Source organism: Loxodonta africana, chromosome 15 (assembly GCF_030014295.1).
Source record: "Loxodonta africana isolate mLoxAfr1 chromosome 15, mLoxAfr1.hap2, whole genome shotgun sequence".
Taxonomy (NCBI): Eukaryota; Metazoa; Chordata; class Mammalia; order Proboscidea; family Elephantidae; genus Loxodonta; species Loxodonta africana.
The window spans coordinates 49667049-49685243 of record NC_087356.1 but is presented as its reverse complement, the minus strand read 5'-3'; positions in this window follow the sequence as shown (position 1 = coordinate 49685243).

Here is an 18195-nt window from a genome sequence, read left to right as displayed (position 1 = left end):
ACAATCGTGTGAACTATTTCCTAGATATAAATATATATATGCGTTACTGGTTTTGCCTCTCTAGAGAACCCAGCCTAAGACAATTGGTCAAGGGGACTAGGCCTCCAGAAGAGGCTGGGCTCCGACTTCAAACGCAATCTTTCCAAAACAACTTTGCAAGCTCATATTTCCACCTTCAGCCCTTGTGGCAAGCAATCAGAACTCTCTCTGTAGGAAAGGAAAACTGTAAAAGAAAGATGGCTTTTACACCAAGCACATGTACTACCTCTGCTCGTAAACACATTGAGCCACTTCACTCTTGTCCATTCCTAGAATCTCTTTTCCCCTCTTCTCCATTTTCTCGACCCAACTCTAATTCCTCCTTCTTAGCCCTAATATTGAATGCATGCTAAATGTGCCCAGTACTGTGCTAAGTGCTCTATACACATTACTTTAACCTCACAAAAATCTGTGTTGTGGAAATGACATTACCCTATTTTACAGGTGAGAAAATAGAAGCCTAAAGAAGTTAAAAGCTGGTCCATAGTCAACAACAAATGGCAAGGCTGGGGTAAAAGCCCAGCTCTGGGTCTCTTCACCCTGTAAATATCAACTACCATGCAATCCTATCTCTTAACCACCACCAGTCAGCCTCAAGTGATCAAGCCTTGCTGTGAGTTTCTCCCACAATTAGTGTCTCTTCAACTGGTTTGACAGTTAATCATAAACTGTCTGTGATAGTTCCTCTAGTGTTGTCTTGAATTATTAATTATTTCCTTTATTTTGATATTTATGCTTCATCCTCCCAACAAGCCTGTAAGCTCCTTGAAAGAATTTATCTTCATCCTAGTACCATGCTGAGCACATGTACGAGACTTACTAATTACGTTTTTGTGAGTGCTCAGGGTGGCAAAATGCAGACCACATTCAAGAGTCCTTGGTTCTGTAGGGTCTTCACCAGCATTTCCCCATTACAGGCACACCTAATCTACCACTTCAACCATTACAGGCACACCTAATCTACCACTTCAACTTTATTCTGTTTTACAGAGTGGCAGCCCATCCTCATTCCAGTGATGTCCTGACAACTCAACAGTTGGGTCATAATCTCTTCCCAACCAAGTCCTTGCAAAACTTCATCTCTTCACTCAAAAGACTAGAGATGTAGGTTGCAGAGTGCTTGATCTATGAACGGTCAGTGACATGTATTGTATGTGATATCCTTCCAGGTCCCACAATGGGGTTTTTTTTCTCACAGGTCCACAGGGAAGAAATGGAGTTAACATGACACTTCGAAAGCATGTTGGAATGTCAAAAGTAGCAAGTGTTTTGCCTTTTGCTAGAAGTATGTTAAATCAGTTTGAAGATAGCTGATTGCCAGGTATGTGTTTTTCTTATAGATGGAAACTGACTAAGTTCTCTTTGTTGTTAGGTGCCATTGAGTCAGTTCTGATTCACAGTGACCCTATGCACAACAGAACAAAACACTGCCCAGTCCTGCACCATCCTCACAATTGTTGCTATGCTTGAGCCCATTGTTGCAGCCACTGTGTGAATCCATCTCATCAAGGGTCTTCCTCTTTTTCACTGACCCTCTACTTTACCAACCATGATGTCCTCCAGGGACTGATCCCTCCCAACAACATGTCCAAAGTATGTGAGATGCAGTCTTTCCATCCTTGCTTCTAAGGAGCATCCTGGTTGTACTTCTTCCGAGACAGATTTGTTCACTCTTTTGGCAATCCATGGTACATTCAACGTTCTTCGCCAACACCACAATTCAAAGGCGTCAATCTTTCTTCAGTCTCCCTTATTCATTGTCCAGATTTCACATGCATATGAGGTGATTGAGAACACCGTGGTTTGGGTCAGGCACACCTTAGTCCTCAGGGTGACCTCTTTGCTTTTTAACACTTTAAGAAGACCTCTTGCAGCCAATTTGCCCAATGCAATGAGTCTTTGATTTCTTGATTCCCATTTCCATGGGTGTTGATTGTGGATCTAAGTAAAATGAAATCCTTGACAACTTCAATCTTTTCTCTGTTTATCATGATATTGTTTATTGGTCCAGTTGTGAGGATTTTTGTGTTCTTTATTTTGAGGTGTAATCCATACTGAAGGTCTTTGATCTTCATCAGTAAGTGTTTCAAATCCTCTTCACTTTCAGTAAGCAAAGTTGTGTCATCTGCATAATGCAAGCTGTTAATGAGCCTTCCTCTAAGCCTGATGCTTTGTTCTTCTTCATATAGTCCAGCTTCTCAAATTATTTGCTCAGCATACAGATTAAATAGGTATGATGAAAGGATACAACCCTGACGCACACCTTTCCTTATTTTAAACCATGCAGTATCCCCTTGTTCTGTTTGAATGACTTGCCTCATGATCCATGTACAGGTTCCTCATGAGCACATTTATGTGCTCTGGAATTCCCATTCTCCACAATGTTATCCATAATTTGTTATGATCCACACAGTTGAATGCCTTAGCATAATTAACAAAAAATAGGTAAATGTAAATATCTTTCTGGTATTCTCTGCTTTTAACCAGGATCCATCTGACATCAGCAATGATCTTCCTGGTTCCATGTCGTCTTCTAAATCCAGCTTGAATTTCTGGCAGCTCCCTGCCAATATAGTGCTGCAGCCACTTTTGAATGATCTTCAGCAAAATTTTGCTTGCACGTGATATTAATGATATTGTTCAATAATTTTCACATTTGGTTGGATCACCTTTCTTGATAATATGTATAAATATGGATCTCTTCCAGTCAGTTGGCCAAGTAGCTGTCTGCCAAATTTCTTGGCATAGAAAAGTGAGCACTTCTAGCACTGCACCCATTCATTGAACATCTCAGCTGGTATTCCATCAGTTCCTAGAGCCTTGTTTGTTTGCCAATATCTTCAGTGCAGCTTGGACTTCTTCCTTCAGTACCATCGGTTCCTGATCATATGGTACCTCCTGAAATGGTTGAACATCGATCAGTTCTTTTTGGTATAGTGACTCTGTGTATTCCTTCCATTTTCTTTTGATGCTTCCTGCATCGTTTAATATTTTCCCTTGTAGAATCCTTCAGTATTGCAACTCAAGGCTTAAATTTTTTCTTCAGTTCTTTCAGCTTCAAAAATGCTGAGCATGTTCTTCCCTTTTGGTTTTCTATCTCTAGCTCTTTGCACATGTCATCATAATACATTACTTTGTCTTCCCAAGCTGCCCTTTGAAATCTTCTGTACAGCTCTTTCACTTTATCATCATTTCCTTTTGCTTTAGCTACTCGACATTCAATATCAAGATTCAGAGTCTCTTCTGACATCCACTTAGGTCTTTTCTTTCTCTTCTGTCTTTTTGATGACCTCTTACTTTCTTCATGGATGATGTCCTTGATGTCATTCCACAACTCGTCTGGTCTTCAGTCATTAGTGTTCAATACGTCAAATCTATTCTTGAGATGGTCTCTTAATTCAGGTGGGATATACTCAGGGTCATACTTTGGCTCTCAACGACTTGTTCTAATTTTCTTGTTTCAACTTGAACTTGCATATGAGTAATTGATGGTCTGATCAGCAGTTGGCCCCTGGCCTCATTCTGACTGATGATATTGAGCTTTCCCATTGTCTTTTTCCACGGAAGTAGTCAATTTTATTCTTGTGTATTCCATCTGATGAGGCCCATGTGTATAGTCACCGTTTATGTTGGTGAAAAAAGGTATCTGCAATGAAGAAGTTGTTGGTCTTACAAAATTCTATCATGCAATCTCTGGCATGGTTTCTATCACCAAGGCCATATTTTCCAATTTACCAATCCTTCTTCTTTGTTTCCAACTTTTGCATTCCAATCACCAGTAATTATCAGTGCATTCTGACTGCATATTTGGTCAATTTTAGACTGCAGAAGTTGGTGGAAATGTTCAATTTCTTCACCTTTGGCCTTAGTGGTTGGTGCATAAATTTGAATAATAGTCATATTAATTTGTCTTCCTTATAAAAACCAAAACCCAGTGCTGTCGAGTCGATACCGACTCATAGCGACCCTACAGGACAGAGTAGAACTGCCCCATAGAGTTTCCAGGGAGTGCCTGGCGTATTCGAACTGCTGATCCTTTGGTTAGTAGCTGTAGCACTTAACCACTATGCCACCAGGTCTTCCTTATAGGTCTATGGATATTATCCTATTGCTGACAGCGTTGTCCTTCAGGATAGAGCTTGAAATTTTCTTTTTGACAATGGATGCAATGCCATTCCTCTCCAAGTTGTCATTCCTGGCATAGTACACCAGGACACATGATTGTCTGATTCAAAATGGCCAATACCAGTCCACTGCAGCTCACTAATGCCTAGGATATTGATCTTTATGTGTTCTATTTCATCTTCGATGATTTCCAATTTTCCTAGATTCATACTTTGTACATCCCAGGTTTCCAATTATTAATGGATGATTGCAGCTGTTTCTTCTCATTTTGAGTCATGCCGCATCAGCAAATGAAAGTTCCGAAAGCTCAGCTCCATCCATATCATTAAGGTCAACTGTTCTTTAAGGAGGCAGCTCTTCCTCAGTCCTATTTTGAGTGCCTTCCAACGTGGGGGGCCCATCTTCCAGTGCTATATGAGACAGTATTCCTCTGCTATTCAAAAGAGTTTCACTGGCTAATTCTTTTCAGAAGTAGACAGCCAGGCCCTTCTTCCTAGGCTGTCTTAGTCTGGAAGCTCAGCTGAAATCTGTCCACCATGGGTGACCCTGCTGGTATTTGAACGCCAGTGGCATAGCTTCCAGCATCACAGTAGCATGCAAGCCCCCATACTATGACAAACTGACAAAGTTAGTGATTAATAAATTGTGTTCATATCATAAGCAAATGGCTTCAAAACCTGTGATTCATCATGGTTGGTTGTGAGAGCGAGGCAATGAAATGGGCCATTGTGGTAGAAACATTGTGTTAGGAATATTAGGATGTGGTTGATGTGATATATAACGATTCTCAACACTTCACCATTTATGTGGGTGAAAAAAGGTATCTGCAATGAAGAAGTTGTTGGTCTTACAAAATTCTATCAGGCAATCTCTGGCATTGTTTCTATCACCAAGGCCATATTTTCCAATTTACCGATTTTTTGTACAAACTATATTATTTTGCTTCTTTACTGTAGAAAAGTATAAGAAGAGACATGATCAAATCCTATAAAATCAAGAAATGATGGAAAGAACAAAGAACAGGCCATATCACAAAATTGTTATATATATCTAGAGACGATATCTCTTTTAAGGATGAAAAAAATAATTTTGGAGCAAATAAAAAGTAATTTACACCAAAAAGTTTGTGCAGGTTAAATATAATCAAGTTCTGGAAGAGTTTAGCTGAAACTATGATGACAAATCTACAACCAGGTATAGTCAGAATCAACTTGTTGGCAACCAACAATAAGGGACAGCCAAAGGTAATAACAGTGAACATTTTGGGAGAGTTTACTACGTGCCAGGGACTCTTTTAAACACTTTACGTAGAGAAATTCATTTAGCCCCAACAACTGTCCTATGAGGTAGGCACTATTATTTTCCCCGTTTTACAGATGAGGAAACTGAGATGCAAAGAGGTGAGGTAATTTTCCCAAGGTCATACAAATAGAAAGTAGTGACCCTGTGATTCTAAACTGGACAGTCTGGTTCCAGGGAGCCTGCACTCTTGTTCTGGCTGAATAGTGGCCCAAAGATAGCAAGTCTTAATCCCTGGAATTTGTAAATATTTGTCCCGTTTGGAAAAAGAGTCTTTGCTGGTGTGATTAAGGATTTTGAGATGAGAAGACTACTCTGGATTACCCAGGTGGGTCCTAAATGCTATCACCATGTCCTTTAAGGAAAAGGCAGAGGAGATTATACATGAACAGAAGGCTATGTGAAGACAGAGGCAGAGGTTGGAGGGATGCAGTCAAGGAAGCTGAAGAGTCAAGGAACAAATTCTTCCCTAGAGTCCCCAGAGGAGCACAGCTCAGCCAGCTTTTAGACATCTGGTCTCCAGAACTCTGAAAGGATAAATTTCTGTTGTTTAGTAAACCACAAGTTGTAATGACTTGCTACAGCAGCCACAGGAAGCTAATACAATTGCAAACCAGGGTGCTGGGATGTCTCCTACTGAAAGATTACACCCTCCCCCCCACATCAAACAAGGTCACAGCAGCCACCGTATCTGCTCACAAAAGGATCTTGGTGAAAAGAAAATAAGGAGCTAGTTGTATACTGGTTTAAGAAGTATTTCAATAGCACCTGCCACTTTTCAATGTGCTTTCCACTAATCATATCATTTGACCACCTGACCCCCATCTAACTCCCTTTGTACACAAGAGCAAAAATAAGGTAGCTTCTATGGTTATAAGTAGAAGAGGCGAGACAACTTCTGCCTTCTACTTTAGATCCCTGTCCTTTACACTTGACTACACATCAGCTCCAAAAGAAGAGAAATGCAATAATGAGGGGAAACTTCCTGATATTTGTGAATTGCACTTTTTTGCAATGTGCGTGCACATTATCTTACTTAATCCACCTAATGATGTAAGGTGACTGTTATCATTAGTCCCATTGTACAGATGAAGAAAACCAAGACTCAGAGAAGCCTGTGACTTTCCCCAAGACACATAAGGATAAGAAGTGGTTCAGTCTTCAGTCCTAGGCAAACCCCTCCCCCCAGCCACTCCGCTATTCTGCTATTGGGGCTCAGGCCCAAGTACACGAATGAAATACCCAAGTGCACAGCTTTTCTTTTGCATTTAAAAATAAAAATAATCTTAAAGTAAAGTTAAAAACAGGAGGGATGATTTGCATGAGACCCCGCGCTCTCAATTACACCAATTGCTTTATAATTACAAGCAATGCCATTTTGGGTTTTCAAATTCTACGTCTATTCTTAAAGAATCTGTCAGGAAGAAGGCTCCTTCTCAGAGAGGTTCAAATTAGTATGCATGCAGTATGTGGAGGCAGAGAAACCCTGCCGGAGCTCTGAGAAGAAAAAGAGACAGGAGCTTTCATGCTGCCAGTTCAGCAAACGGGCCTATTGGTTCAGTGGGAAACCCGAGGCATCCAGAAACCCCTTCCCGCAATTCTTGGCTCTGGGGGAGTGTATGTCAAGGCAAACTCAGCCTGAACCCTGTTGTCCCTGCCTTCCCTCCTCCCACCTGGCTGTTGCCTCAGCAGCCACCTCTACGCTATTGAGGCAAGAGGAGAGCTCAGCCTGCTGAGCTTGGATTTCTCAAAGCCAGCCTTACAAGCTGCTGGGGAGAAATAAATGGAATGTGCCTACCTCAAATTCCTCCTGCTGCAATTATTGTTTTATTTTTTTCTTATTCAGTATACACTGAATAGCAATATATTGCCATCTTCTCTATCCCAAGGGGTATTGGCTCAGAGAACTTTCTGGGAATTGGGGGGGGAGGGGGTGGGTGGTGTGAACCAGTGGGCATTAACAGTAAGTCAAGCTTTTTTTTTTATCAATTTTCCTTCTCTAAGGTCTAGAGTCGGAATCGACTCCACGGTACTGGGTTTGGTTTTTTTTGGGTTAAGGTCTAGATACTTTCCGTCTCCCAAATGCCATGTCACAAGTCAGTGATCAGAGATGTCAGACACCATTGCTTAAAGAACAATTTACCGTCTCATGATCCTTGACTTACCTCTGGGTAAGAGATGGAACTTCAGAGAACTGGAACATCAAAGAACCTTGGAAATCCCAGAGGCCAAATTTCTCATTCTGTGGTGAAGGAGAACATTTTGACTCTGCCAGTTTGGGGAAGGATCTAGTGGTTAAGAACTACAGCTGCTAACCAAAAGTCTGCAGTTTGAATCCACCAGGCACTCCTTGGAAACCATATGGGGCAGTTCTACTCTGTCCTATAGAGTCGCTAAGAGTCAAAATCGACTCAAAGGTAATGGTTTTTTTGTTTTGTTTTGTTTTTGTTTTTTTGGTTTAGATGGAAGGGGAGTGTCACCACGTAAAGTCAGTGTTCTTCAAAACTCATATCCTGATCTCAGTCCCTGCACAAGGAGTTGAATAGCCATGTGAAAGTAGGACTTAATTTTGCTCTGACAAACAGACCTTACCTGTCCTCTGACTGCAGTCCTTTCAGGTAACGTGGTGCATCTGAACCCACCATTAGCTTGGTATTCAATGCTAGAGCAAACACCTTGGGGAATCTATCTGCCTGTCTCTCAAAGGAACTGCAGCCTTCCTACAATTACCAATCTCTAGTCTTCTAAAGATATCTGGTCCATACCTGAGAACTCACATTTCTCTGAATGTCAATGTCATTCTACCACACTGAATTTCTTTAACAAAAACACCTCCAGTTACACTTTACAAAGTACCTTCATGTGTGTTATCTCAGTCTGCAGGGCATATCATTACTGAGAAGGCAGTTTCCACTGTCTATATTCCTTCACGCCCTTGTCTTCTCATTTCTATCTACTTTATAGAAAGCTGGCAAAAAAGAAGAAAAAATTTTTAAAAAGGTAGTTGGCATGGATTTAGTGGCTCCCCTTGTGTTGAAATCAAAGTTTGTGCTCCAGGCGAGGTCTTGTGCAGCATTAGAGCTTCGCTCTCATCCCACACCCGGAATTCCAACCAGCCTTGTCATGGATGAAAAGCCCTTCCCTGTTGGAGTCCCCAGGAAGTTAGATTTATCTTTCTTTGCTTCCATAGCATGCTGTGACTATTAAAATAATATTTCTTATTTGGCCTCTTATCGTAGTCAAGTCTTGCCGTTCTTACCACTTTTCTGAGTCCCTCACTAATTCTAGTATTATCACCCCTATTTTATGGATGAGAAAAGCTAACCAACAGTCTCCAGGCCACAGAAGTAATAAGGGGCAGCACAAACCATATCTTCAACTCCTTCTGTGAACATCCTTCCTCCTTATTTCTCTAACTGAAACCCAGCTCTTCTCTGGGACACGGCTTCATCCCCAGTCCTCTGGGCCTGGCGACTGGGAGGTGTCTGTCTGGCTCCTCAGTGTTGCTTGTATGCTGTTGCCCATCCTCCTCTGTAGAAATACCTTGCTCTGAATCTCCTGTCACCTAAATTAACTACCCATACCTCATTCTTGTTTCAGTTACCCAGTGCCCCTTTGACCTTGAAGAATTTAGCTCCTGACTATCACTTTCTCTAGCACTAATTTTTTTATCACTATGGTTACTTAAATCTACAAATAATCATGCTTCAAATATCCTGATGTCCTCTCCCCTAGGGAGATCTTCCTGTTTTAACTTATCCAATCACCATTATGGTCACACCCTTGATCTTGTCATTTCTGGGAGCTGCAGTCTCCCATAAGCATAATTTCAAACAGCCCATACTCTGACCACTATATTCCAAGTCCATTTCCTCAAGTACCTCAACTCCTGCAATCATTCCACTCTCCCAAAAACTTCCCTGCACTGATTCTATGACCTGTCCTTAATTCCTTACTTTCCCTGCTTAAATCCCATAGTCAATCATTATGCCTCCCTCCTCGTGGCCCCTTGCCTTCGCCCTCAACCCTCTTGTCCTCATTCTCTCTATCCTTACTTGCTTGCACTCAGTTAAATCACAATCTACTTTTGGCCAGCTTTTCACCTCTGCCATGGCTGTACTTGTGCCACTCCCCACCCCACATGTTTGAAAAAATGCGCAATCATTCTGGCTTGTTTTAATTCATGATCAATACACTCCCAGGGGCCCACGATGTTGCCCAGCACTCATAACTCTGGTTCACTTGTACATTTACATCCCTGCTCTGCTAGATGACTAGTTCATGCATTATCTGTAATGTTGAATATCTCCATGGAAAACCTGGTGGTGTAGTGGTTAAGTGCTACGGCTCCTAACCAAAGGGTCAGCAGTTCGAATCCACCAGGCACTTCTTGAAAACTCTATGGGGCAGTTCTGCTCTGTCCTAGAGGGTCGCTATGAGTCAGAATTGACTCGACGACAATGGGTTTGGTTTTTGGTTTAATCTTCAGTGATGGCACAGTGGTTAAGAGCTCAGGCTGCTAACCAAAAGGTTGGCTGTTAAAATCCACAAGCTGCTCCTTGGAAACCCTATGGGGAAGTTCTGCTCTGTCCTACAGGGTCACTATGAGTTGGATTCAACTCAATGGCAATGGGTTTGGGTTTTGTTTTGTTTTTTTTCTTTGATTCCCTCTACAACCTCCATCTGCCTGCCCACATTTTACATATAGCACATCCTATTACTATTAGTAAAATTTCTATTACTATAAATGAACTGACTGCACTCTGGCTGTGTCACATCTTCCACTTGTCTGGTAGAACCCATTCCTTTTCATCTATTCAAGGACATTGTTCTAACAGTTTCCCTTCTTTCTCCTGTAGAAGCAATTGTTCTCACTCTACTGGACCTTTTCCATCAACACATAAGCATATTGTTATTTTTCTTATTAAAATACCTCTCAAGCATGCTTCCTTCATTTGTCTAGAGCAAAGTACCTAGAAAAGCACGTCCATGTCTATTGTCTCAATTGCACCGCCTTCTGTTCTCACTTGAAATCATTCTACTTAGGTTTTCACTCCTACTCCTTCACCAACACTGATCTTACTAAAGTCACAAATGTCATTCATGCTGAAAGCCAATGTCAGCTTTTGACATCAACTTATTATTGGCAGTATTCTACATTGTTGAGCATTTTTTTCTCCTTAAATACTTTCTTAGCATGGCTCCCTGGATCGCACCCTAATTGATTTCCAATAACATTTTTGACCATTTCTTTTCAGTTTTCACTGTTGGTTCCATCTCATCTCCTCACCTCCAAACACTGGAGTGTCCCAGAGCTCAGATATTAGGCCTGTTCCCTACCTACTCCCACTCCTAGGTTCTGTCATCCAGTCTCTGGTTCTCAATACCATCTATGTACGCGCTAATGTATCCCAGATTTACATTTCTAGCCCAGGCCTTTGCTCCGAACTAACTCACATTGAGTTTATACTCAGTGTGGTCATACTGTCTGCTAAACATTGCCATATGGATATCTCGTAGACAGCAGAAACTTCATATGCCTAAAACTATGCTTTTGATAGACCCCAAGCCTGTTCTTCCTACTTTCTTTCTGATATCAGTTAATGTAGCTTCATCCTTAAAACTGCCCCATAGGGTTTCCAAGGAGCGGCTGGTGGATTCAAACAGTTGACCCCTCGGTTAGCAGCCAAACTCTTAACCACTGCACCACCTACCACAGATCAAACCACCATGGTACCCACTGGGATTATAGTAAAAGCCTACTGGTCCTCCTTCCTCCTTCTGCTCTATCTCTCCACAGTCTATTCTTGGCATGGCTATTAGAGAATTTAATAGCCCAGAGAGTGTCAGTTCTCTGCTTGAAGCCCCTCCACTGAGTTCCCAGCTCAGTCAAACTAAAAGCACAAATACTCAGATGGACCTTCCAGGCCTGCACTGCCCACCCTCCCCTTACCTCTCTGACTTTTCCTGCTTTGACCTTGTTCACTCTGCTCCAGTCCCACAGGCCATCTCGCTGCGTGTGGAACACAACACACATCTTCCTGTTTTCAAAACCCTGCACTTACTGTTTCCCTTGCCTAGGAGGCTTTTGCCCCAAAGTCTGCTCAACTCCTTTAAGTCTTTGCTGAAATTTCCCCATCTAGTGAAGACTTCTCTAGATTCCCTATCTAAAATCTCAACCTGCTTTATATTTCCCTTTTCTGTTTTATTTTTCTCCTAGGTATTTTTAATATATTTATTTTGTTTGCTGCCTGTCTCCCTCTTCTAGAATGTATGTATACTCCATGAGGGGGAAGAGTTTATCTGTTTTCTTTTCAGCTATATCCCCAGTGCCTAGAAGAGTGCCTGACACAATAAGTAGTGGCTGAATAAATAATTGATAAGTGTCATTATCTGCTTGATATGCAATCAGAATAGAGCTTTTAATTTCTACCACCCCCCCCCTACACACACACACTGATTTATCTCCCAGTCTTGTTCAAATGAAGCTAGAATCTTGGAGTTTACCCTTGGTCCCTCCCTTTCCCGTGGTCTGTAGACCCAACCTACTACAAGACCTGTCTGATCTACCTCCAGCACATGTCCTAACTCTGTGTCCACTGTCCGTCCTCTTATCTCCACACTCACTGCCTATACCACCTCAGCGCAAACTACCTGGACTACCAAATAACTTGTAATGATTCCAGCCTCTTCTCCCTTCCCTTAAGTGCCTTTTCACAGCAATCCCAGTGCTTATTTTTTTAAAGTACATTAGCTAGTGCTTTCCCTGCCTGCAACCTTTCCAGGGCTTCCCATCATACTGAGAGTAAGGGTCAAACATCCTTAGCTGGGGCTACCAGCCCTGTGTGGTGTGTGCTGATCTCTCCTCCTTGCCTTCAGCCAAACACACAAACACAGACACAAATTCCCTTCCCTGAGCCCTAGTCACCTTGGCCTCTGCCTGAGCCTCGGCAAGTTTTTCAAGCTTGGGCCACACAAGCCAGTTGGTCCTCCCCTCAGGTGCACTTTTCCAGCTCTGTGCCTGGCAGGTTTCACCCTTCAGGTCTCAGTGTAAATGCTATCTCCTCTGAGCACCTTCCCGGACCACCTGACTGCAGTCGCACTCACCCACCCACACGCTCCCACCACTATTCTCTGTCATCTAGATTATTTCCTTCCCAGCATTTATCACACTGTAATGAACTTGTCTATTTATACACGTGTTTATTTTCTGTGTCCCCCATGAAACTATGGGATCTTTAAAGGTGGGGGCCTAGCATGAATAAGCAGTACCAAAAACCAAACCAAACCAGCTGTCATCTAGTCAATTCCGACTCATAATGACCCTATAGGATAGAACAGAACTGGCCAATACGGTTTCCAAGGAGTGGCTTGTGGATTCAAACTGCTGACCTTTTGGTAGCAGCAGAGCTCTTAACCGTTGTGCCACAAGGGTCCCGGAATAAACAATTAAAAAAAAAAAAAGTTGCCATCGAGTCGATTCCAACTCATAGCAGCCTTATAGGATGGAGTAGAAATGCCCCACAGGGTTTCCAAGGAGTGGCTGGTGGGTTTGAACTGCCAAACTTTTCGGTTAGCAGCTGAGCTCTTAACCACCGTGCCACCAGGGCTCAGAGGCCCCAAATACAACCAGGATGCAGGAAGGGATCCATGACAGTGAGTTTGCAGGAACTGAATTCTCAGAACCCATCAGAGCTGTCTCCTACTGCCCCTAGGAGCAGCTCTGGTTCAGAGGCACCCATGGGGAGGAAGGAAGAGGCCCTACCACATCTAGCCACGAAGGCAAGCAATCTCACTTCTCACTCGTTAGACGATCCTTGGCCCTTCTCTAGCAATTTCTCTACTGCAGTCTTGTGAGAGTGAGGAGAGCCCTCTCCGTCAAGTATCTCCATCCCAGACAATATTATTGGAGAGGGCTTAAGAAGCAAGAAATAACTCATCCCAAAATAACCCTTACTTGGCTCCCAGCTGCTCAGAACAGCTGGATTGCTTTTTCCTAGCCAGATATATTCTGTCTCTAAACTAACAGCATAGGGAGAAGCCAAACATGTTGAAATATGCTAAATAGGGTCATTGTTTTTAATTCCCATAGGAAAATAAGTTCCCTTGCCTTTCTGTATGCAGTTTTTCAGTTAAAAGTTTTGAGCTCTGTGCTTAGGATTGGACTGGACTCAATCACGGAATCACGAAGTGACCGCCTTAATGAAATGTGTGAACCAGCTGCCCTCGGAAAAAATGGCATACGTTAACAATTAGCAAACAATATGACAGCACATAATTAAGCACTAAATAATGTCACTCAGGTTCAGAAAGGATGCAGGGCTGGAGTAATTGAGAACACCTTCTTGGAGGAGTCTCAGGCTACATCTTGAAGGACATAGAAAGCTGCAGGAAAAGGAAGGCAGTCCAGACAGGGGAAAATATTAGCTAAATCTCAGGAGTCGAAATGAACATGAAGTGGCAGAACTGGCCTGACTAGAGTTAGTAGCAGTGAGGGGAAAATTCTGAACCAAAATATCTGGGTTTTAGTCTCAAATTTACCACTTAGGCAATGAGTACTGGCCCTCTGAGCCTTTTTCCCTACCAGCTAAGTAAAAACATTCCCTGAATGCTTGCTTTCCTCCTTCCCAGAGCCCTTGTGGGAGCTCCAGGATGAACTGGATGTGGAGGTGCTCAACACTCAGGACACTGATCTTCTCCTTGTAGCCACCGTACACACGGAGGGAGGGAGAGGCGGACTGGGTGGGGCATCCAGCTTGTGGAAGGTTTGAAAGCCAGGGCTAGCCTTGAGAAACCACTGAACATTTTTCAGTTTGGATGTAACAGGAGGCATACTCTGTGGAAATATGTTTCTTTTGTCATACTGAACACAAGATGACTGGTGAGCCAGAGCCAGAGCATGGGCAGGCAACTGCAACTCCTCACTTCACAAGTGAAAGGCTTTACAAAGGGCATCACTGCAGGACAAAAAGTATCCGTGCTCTCTCAGGAAAGCTGTTAGGTCCTAAAGTTGCACTTCTGTTCCTTGCCTTTTTCACAGTGTTCTCTCCAGAAACAGGACTTTGACACTTTTCTGCACAAGGCTTTGTTCCCTCATAAAGGCCATCATCTGTGTTTAGAGGATGAGACCCACCAGCTTGTTTTCTTCCAAGCAGGAAAACATGACCTTCCAGAAATGAGGCAGGCTTCTGTCTGGAACAGGTGAGGCTACAGAGAATACAGCCAGCGTGAGCCAGAGGCCAGTGGAAATTTGCTTCACATCCCCCTCCCCCCTTTTCTCAAGTCTCACCAAAGCCTTTGCCCTACTGTAGAACATACAGGTTGTAGGTCACTATAGCTTGTTCCCTAGCTATTCCCCTGCTGTGAAATGAGATGTGAAAAGTTCCTTAGTGAAAAGTGCACCATATTTGGAGACAAGAAAATCTGAACTCAAGTCCAGACACTACCACTTACCAGACAATTGTCTTGAGCCAGTTGCTACCATCTCTCCCTCCAGCCCCCGCCACCTTCCATCTTTATGTCTAAGTTACCTCCCCTGTGAAATGAAAGCTTGGTCTACTTTCCAGTTGCCTGTGGGTTGACTCCAACTCATGGCAAGCCAGTGCATGTCAGAGTAGAACGGTGCTGCATAAGGTTTTCAGTGGCTGATTTTCTGGAAGGAGATCTCCAGGTCTTTCTTCCAAGGCACCCTATGGGTAGACTTGAACCTCCAATCTTTCTATCAGCAGCTAAGGGAGTGTATTAACCATGTGTACTACCCAGGGACTCCTGGTCTACTTCAGTATATCTCAGACTTAGCTACTTATAAGAATCATCTGGGATGCTTGTCTAAATAGAGATCGCCAGGTCCTCTCCCCTGGAAATTCTGAAGTAGTCAGTCTTATGTAGAAGTCTGAGAATCTGTATTTTTAACAGCCATCCAGGATGAATCACAAAGGTTGGAAACCACTGGGTGTCTTAGACTCCCTCCAATTCCCATATTCTCTAGCCCTCTGACTGGTTTGATACATCAGCATAAGTGGATAAAGGAGTCAAAAAACCTGTTTCTGTTGTAAAGACTTCCCTGAGCCCTCTTCCTACCCCATTTGCCAAGAAGAACTAAATGATTCCTCCACTGTGATTCTAGACGCCTCTGGGCGTATAACCAGGGTCGAGTTAGCTCTATGCTCCTGTCTCTTACAGTCTGTGATCTCCTCAGAGCAGAGGATACACCTTACTCATGTCTCTGTCCAGTGCCTCACACAGTGCCTGGCATGGAGCAAGTGCACAAGTGAATTTTGAGTGATGATGTTCTTAGCCTTGAGGGTTGCGTTGTGCTAATTTCTGTTACTTCTGGCTTGTCCTACAACTGAGGATACATTTGAATTAGGACCAGAATTGGCAAGCCAAGCTCTGCAATTTCATACTTGGGCTTGGTGCCCAAGCCATCCTTGTATTACCAAATGCAGCATGGGCGTGAAAGGGCCTGTCCCTATCAGCTCAGCATGGATCATGGGTGACAGGAGTGGGTTAAACAAAGCAGGGAGTCTCCGAGCTTGTGCTGTTGTGATTCAGTTCCACACTTGGTGATGGTCCCTGTGCAAAAACCAGCCACTCCCAGCAGAGCTGGGCCTGCACCCCCTGGGCTCCAAGGCCTCTGCCCTGCAGCCACACTTGTCTTTTCTGGCCCAGGCTTGTCAGCTACACTCACCCCAGCCAGCACTCCTCCAGAGAAATAAGCGTGTTTAAAATTCCCGGCATGAGCCTAAGAGGAGATCCCAGCATCTTGCTACAGAGTGAACTAATCCTACCAGGTTAATTCTTCCTCTCAGTTCATTCCAGTTTATTAGAGTTGGCAGGCACTCCGCCACCACTTCATTACCTGTGCCACTGCAAGGCAGGGCTTGCTCTTAATGAGCTGAGCAATGTAAGGAGCCCCTTGCCAAACATCCCAACTGGAAGCATTTGTCCTGAAAAGGGAAGCCCTTGACTCCTCAGACCTGTCCATGGTTCAAAGCTATTAAGAAGGGGATGGAGGGACTAGAGAGCAGAAGGTGCTTCTATGCCTGGTCTAGTTCACAAAGTGTGGGAGGCACAGTGAGAGGGGCCACCTTCCTTTCTCCTCTCCTGCCCTCAACTTTTACTCCTTCTCTCCCATTTGACAGCTTATAGGGAATGTTTGGTTGTTTTTGAAGGTTCCAGTGCTGGGAAGACCCCCCTCTCTCTCTCACTTAATCCAACCGTTGCATGTCAATCATTGCACTCTGTTTCCCAATAAAGAAGGTGCTATTTCCTCCAAAAGGTCTCATTTCCAGGTCCTTTGAAATAACTCCAGGAAAAGAAGGAAAGAAACGGATTTTGCCTTGGCAAGGGGAGAAGAGGGTGCATCTTCTTAGCTGTGCCTGTGAGCGTTCACAGGGTCCACAGCAGGTGAAGGTATGGTGGAAGCAGAAACGGAAGGCGCGTTGCCAGCTCCGCATGTCTCCATCCTTAAATAGCTCCAGCCTTCCCCACCAAGCCTACTGTTTGAAAGAGATCTCCACTAATTAATCAAGTCCTCTCCACCTCAGGTGAAGGAAGCCTACCACCAGAAGATAAAATACAGCTAGTGGTGGGGGACAGACCCGGCATGGCTGGCCAGGATGCGGAGGAGGACTTCTTCGCTGGAGGGCGGGGGGCAGGAGGGCATAATTATTTCACCATCATGTTCTGCTTCTGTTCCCAAAAACTTTGGCTGCCAAGAAGACTCCTCTCTGATCTCTCTCTCTCTCTTGCTTTGTTTGATCTGCATTTTCTTCCCCCAACTCTCTGCTTTCAGATTCCCCACGCTTGCTGGGTGGCATTTAATTTGTTAACATTCTGTGTTCCTTTTCATGACTCTGTGTCTGTGCACATTTCTGCCTTTTGCTACATTTCTCAATTTTTGTTGCCCAAAGGGAGGAGGTAAGAAAGAAAGTGACTAAAGGGAGCATGTTTGTGTGTTGGGGGTGGGAGGGAAAGGGGGGAGCTTGTCAGGTGAAAGGGCCTTCTGCATTCATTGCATGAAGGAAAGAATTCAGAGGGTGACAGAAGAAAAGGAAAAGAGCTCACTGAACTCACTATGGTTTCCAGCATAAAAGGGTCACAGGTTGAACTGCCCCTTTGAGGCTCAGCTCATGAGGGAGCAGCAAATAACTTTCAGAAGAAAACCAAAATACAAATATTTCTGAAAAACAAAACCAAAATGGGCTCTGGGCACCTGGCAGAGAATCAAAAAAGAGTAATGAGATTTTAAGACTCTTTTACCATGTCTACCAGTTCCCTTTCCTGTCGCTTATCTCCCACCCATCCACCCCCACATCAACATAGGTTCTTAAACTTTCTCTCTTTGCTCTTCAACTATACATAAAGATACCTGAAGAGCTTACCAAAATAGGGGCCAGCTACCTTGGTAAGTCATGTAACATCTTTGTGCCTCAGTTTCTTCCTATAAAAACGGTACTCAGATAACTTCCCTAAGTACCTCAAGGGCACTGAGAGGATAATAGTCTTTATGTGTGGAAGCACTTTGAGCTCTTTGGGTGGAGAGCACTATTCCAACAAAGGGGTTTGAGTGGATATTACTGCCTTTAGAAAGCTCTCAGACCCAGCCTGGTCTATGCCACTGCACTGTACTACCTTCCACTGATCCCTGATGGTGTGACCTAAAACATCACATTCCTCTCAGCCCCCACCTCTCTTGCCTCCACAGCCGCCTTTTCCCAGGCTTCCACC